Raw genomic sequence first — 5,429 nt, forward strand, 5'->3', positions numbered from 1 at the left:
TTTTGGCTGGTTGGTTGGTTGGTTTGGTTTGTTTGAGACAGGGTCTCACTGTGTAGTCCTGGTTGTCCTAGAACTTACTAAATAGACCAGGCTGACCTCAAACTCGGAGACCTATCCTGTCTCTACTCCCAAACGGTGGGACTAAAGGTATATGTCACTATACCTGATATTTAACCACTGTTTTTACACAACATTTTACACACTGTTTTGCACACAAGCCAATTTGGTCATTTTTATTTCTAATTCTTTTCCATAACTGCTTAACTTCTTAAGAGATGAGATTTTTTTTTTAATGACCATAACAAACAAAAAGTTTTGAGCAGATATATAACACATATGCTATGCAAATAGCAAGGCTTACCCAAGTAAAGCAAGTAAAGCTTGAAACAGGAGAATCTTCCTACAAACGGCTTACTAATGAAGAAGCCATCTTCACAAATACACTGAGACAAAAGGAAAACATCTCAGACTGCCTTATACTTGGACATCTTTACTTTAGGTTTTCCTCTTCCAATAAAAGAAAATCATGCTAGTAAATTACAATGATGCGGCTAAGTGGTACTATACTTGCTTCATATGCACAGACCTGAAATTGTTCCTTAGCATGGAAACACTTAACTAAACTAAACTAAACTATAAGGAACCAAAAAACAGTGCTAAAATTGTCCATAAACAATTTTGTGGGGAACAAAGACAAAACAAACAAACAAATCCACCAAACTTAAAAAGCCAGGGTGAGAGAAGATAGCTTATATAGCATTTATTTTACAAGTATGAGGACTGGGCTCTGTCCTCAAAACTCACTGGGCATGGTGTGTACTTGCAATCTCAGCCCTGGCTAGGCAAAGACAGAAGGAATTTGATGATGAGCCAGTCTAGCCTAATTGGTGAGTCTAGAGGCAATGGGAGACTCTGTCCACCTTCCTAAAGTTGACTCCTGAAGTTGTTCTCTGGCCTACCCACACATGAATCTGTATGAACACACAAATAAATGCACACAAGCAAAAACACAATTTTTTTTTAATTGTTAGAGAATAATATAGCAGAACCTACTAGATAACTGCATTTGGAAACGCTGGCATTTACTTCACAATCTTTCAACTAAAGAAGTCTACAAAATGAAATTAAAAATTATGTTGAAATAAACTGTGTAAATACCCACAACCTGATCAAAGTAGTAGATTGATTATGCTACCATAACTACTGAACTCTCAACTTCTGAGAGACAAAAATACATTAAATCTTTAAGTTACCAGGTTTCGTGCAATTTTTTTTTCCAAGAATGGGTATTTGTAGACTTTTCCTATTAACTCTGAAGGAAACATAAAGTTTATAAAATGTTAGAATGTGTTACCAAGTTTTATCTGATACATGCTATTCCAGTGGGATGAAAACCATTTACAAGTTCCATTTAGATTAAAAAATCCTTTGGGGAATGTATGTAGTACATTCTAGTTATACTGTTTCTAGAACAGCAAAAACCTCTATAACCTATTTCCCTACTGTTTTTGTTTCAAAACCAACTTAGCTCACTATACTTCCATTACAAAAAGTCAAGGTGATAATAAAGGTAATGACAAAACTATTTGAATTTTCAGCAGAAACTAAACCTTTCACAAATTTACCCTATCTCACATACAAAAACAATAACATGAATCAAGAATTACTTGCAGTCACATTTAAAAAAAAATCATTAAAGTGAAAAGTGCTGCCTCATTTTAAAACAGGGAGTGGGAAGGAAGACAAAGAAAAGCTTCTAAAACCAAACTGCTTAAATGAATTGTTTTTCATTTTCTTAAGACACAAAATCCTTTTTACAGAAACACTCTCCTGAAAGCCACTGCCTAACGTGCAGGAGGTTACTTAATGTCCATGGTCTAGCCTAGTACCACACAAATAAATAAGTAAAATTCTAATGCTAAGAGCTGACCCTTTGGTGAGTTACCCAGTACTGGTTACAAGGTCGCTCACACATGTAATTCCAGCCTAAGGAAGCTGAAGCAGGATGACTGCCCTGTGCTTGAAGACAACTTCTTTTACACAGTCAGTTCCAGGATAGCCTGAGCTATAGTTAAGACTTTGTTTCAGAACAACAAAAACAAAGTAATGGGCTGCAAGCCACCTTTAGTATTTCCATTTAGAAGGAAGTTGACAAGTGTCACAAAACAATTTTATTTTGTATTTTGCTGTTTGATTATATCTCTCATCCTAATCAAATTAAAGGTTTGTCGATGCAAGTTTCAAAAAAATTATATGGTAAACCAACTTTAAATATCTTATGTTTAAAAACCTTATACAATCTATCCATTTGAAGACTTTGACTACTCAATTTGCAGAAAGAATCCCAAAGTATCAAAGAAAATCATTAAGTATGAAGCCTCCATGTTGAATGTTACAAATAAAAGCTACACAAAAATATTTATAAATTTCAGCTTACTTCCTCCTGTCAGTGTCAAAGAACTTCTTTACATCTTCTCTATGCTAGAAGCAAGAATCTGATGACCTCAGAGAAGGAGAAGAAAGTACTTAAGATATTTAGTGAGCCGAATAGCTTTACAAAAAAAAGATGTATTAAAAAAGCACTCACCCCCTTCTATCAGACCAACAGTCTTCTCCTTAGAGCATACTGCTTACAATTCAGCCAAATATGACTGCCAAGAGTATCTAGACAAAATTGTTCAAAGTGGCAAGCTTTTCCACCAGTATCTAGTTTTTACTTGGAGTTAAAGACAAGTTATTGATAAACTAAACAAAAAGTATTATTTTCTTTTTAACTTCAAGGTATAACTAAAAACAAGGTATGCCTATATAAAATGCTTCCAATTTTCAGAATAGGGATTTATTCTGTTTTGCCATATTGGGGCTTAGCTGGCTGAAATAAAGAGCTTTGGCTATGAGTAACAAGATGAAGAGTCAGGTGGATGTCTACAAGTTCAAGGCCAGCCTGATCTACACTGCTGGTCTAAAAAAAAGAAAAGAAGGAAGGAAGGAAGGAAGGAAGAAGTAGAGGAGGAGGAGGGAGGAAAGAAGAGGAAGGAAGAGAAGCTTTATGAGCAGCTTTTCTAGTCTTAGTTTACATTTTTAAAAACATTTTCACAGTAACTTAATGTAACATCAAATATAAGCATATTCAAGCTTTACAGGTGAAATGTGTAAAATTTACAATAACTAGCAATGTGCAAAAGTGACTAGAGGAACTGCATTTGCATTTACACTTAAGTTGTTACTATTTTTTCCCAATAAGAGACATACTGCATTATGAGACTGTTACTGTCTCTTTAAGTATTCTTACATATATGTTAAGAACACAATGTCTTATGTTCAAACTTGACATGTGTTTATCTGACCTATACAATCCTGTTTGCTGTTCTGCTAATTCTTTATGTCACTGTGGTGTATTATAGCAAAGACTCTAGCTTTGGTGATACAAACTAGTACATTTCAATTCTGCTGTCACTATAATGTAGAGACCATAAGCCACCCTTTGCTCTTAGGTTTCTACTTGTAGGTAACTACAGTTAAGTACCATCGAAAGTATGCATATGCACAGCTTTGTGACTTCCTCAGCTCCCTTCTCTTCTATGGAAAAAAAAGGAATTTAAGTTTTTCCCAGCCGGGCAGTGGTGGCGCATGCCTTTAATCCCAGCACTTGGGAGGCAGAGGCAGGCGGATTTCTGAGTTCGAGGCCAACCTGGTCTACAGAGTGAGTTCCAGGATAGTGTGGATAATACAGAGAAACCCTGTCTCAAAAAACCAAAATTTAAAAAAACAAAGTTTACCCCAAAATATCAACTTCTCTTCATACATACCCTATGTGTTTTTCCATACAACTTATTCTGATAACTCCTATCCTGGAAATGTCAAAAGAGGGAATTTCCCAGATCAAAAGAGAAAGGGGGAAGTCAAATTTACACCCATCAAAATAAATGTTATCAATTAACATAATCAATATAACGGAGCCAATAATTGATACAAAAGGAATCTGTAACCCACATATAATCAAAATACCATTTGTATTTGCATGTGGTATTCAGGGATGAATGTTGTGTGTGTGCCTGCTGTGTGTGTGCCAGATTCACCTGGTTTTGAAATGCTAAGCTGATCTTTATGGGTATAATCAGAGACAACATCAAGTGTCCTGAGGAAAGGCAATTCAGGAGAATGTTGAGTGGCATGGAGAAGATCGAAAATGAAAAGAGGGGTAAAAAGTTATCGAATGAGCAACAAAAAGATCACAAAAAACAAAACATTCCTTTCCTGAGTACCCAAAAGAAAGATCTTTTCTCTTAACGTTAATAGTCTCCTGCTCACTTCATTCACTTCCTAACTTCCTTTACTTTTCAAGGAACAACATGGGGCATCATCTCCCCTTTTCTGGGAGTGTGTGCTCAAAGAATCTGCATTGGAAAGAGGGAAGGAACCGACAATTCTCAAGTAGGTTAAGAAACAGGTGGGTTACACGGAGCAACGGAGCAGCAACATGATTTAGATACTCACGAGGTGGCTTTAAGATGACAGATGTGGTTAAAGGAGACTTGTACATCGGAATCAACTCGGATCTGGCAGACAGACTGGGGGCTGACTGCAAGCACCAGAGGGAGACAGAGGCTAGATCCAGAGCTGCCTCATTGGAGGGGATGAGGCCAAAAAAAAAAAAAGGGGGGCAAAAAACCACCAAGCAGGACGGGTGGCCAGTGAGCAGCAGCACCCGTCAGAGTGGAAGTGATGGCTCTGGCTTGGGAGACCGGGGCCAGTAGGAAAGGACGTCAGAGGGGAAAGGGGGCTGGGGAAACAGGAGGACCAAGACGTAAGGATACTGTTGCCAGAAAAATGCTGGGAAAACTGGTGATGAGAAGCCCTCTTGGGTCCCCAAATGAAGAAATTCTCCAAGGAGAGCCGGCGCTCGCCGCCGCGCTGCCTCCAGCCCGGCTGCCTTTTCCTGGTGGTAACTGCTGTGGCGTAGAGGGGAGAGGGAGGAAGAGGAGGAGGAGGCAGCCAGAAGAGGAGGAGGAGGGTGAAGACGAGGCGGGCGGGGGTGGGGGGGGTGGGGAGAAAGGGGGGTGCGGCCTGCACAGTCCCAGCGAAGCCTCCGCTCTCTCGTAGCCGGTCAGCGCCGGGTTTCCCCTAAGCCCAGCCCCGCAGACACTCACCCGCCTGCCTTGCCTCGCTTTTCTCTTAGCCGACTCCACGCGTTGCCGAGTCCTCACAGAAGACCAATGAACGAGAGTCGGCGAAAAAACTCTTCAGAACCGGGCCTGACTGCTTCAGTGAGTCCGACCTTTACGGCTGAGAGAGAGACTCTCAGCTTTCGGTGGGTTCCACGGCTAGACGGGCCACCATCTTACATTAGGGTAAGACTCCTCCGGCCTCCGGTGCGCAGGCGCATGCCGATCCGGCTGGGAGGGGCGGGGGAGGGGCGGGACAAGCGG

The 5,429-nt window shown here is 40.1% G+C and overlaps 1 protein-coding gene across 6 annotated transcripts in view; it reads right to left on the bottom strand.

The window, feature by feature from the left end:
- The window catches only part of Cnot4 (CCR4-NOT transcription complex subunit 4), a 108,602-nt gene extending 103,173 nt beyond the window's left edge, over positions 1-5,429 (bottom strand). For 2 of the 6 annotated variants that reach the window (XM_031381522.1, XM_031381526.1), the window contains exon 1: positions 5,151-5,426. The gene's annotated coding sequence lies outside the window, so the exon portion shown is untranslated. Of the gene's footprint in view, positions 1-5,150 lie in introns of all 6 variants that reach the window. The other 4 variants (XM_031381525.1, XM_031381524.1, XM_031381521.1 and 1 more) reach the window with 3 other exon arrangements.

Source organism: Mastomys coucha, unplaced genomic scaffold (assembly GCF_008632895.1).
Source record: "Mastomys coucha isolate ucsf_1 unplaced genomic scaffold, UCSF_Mcou_1 pScaffold20, whole genome shotgun sequence".
Taxonomy (NCBI): Eukaryota; Metazoa; Chordata; class Mammalia; order Rodentia; family Muridae; genus Mastomys; species Mastomys coucha.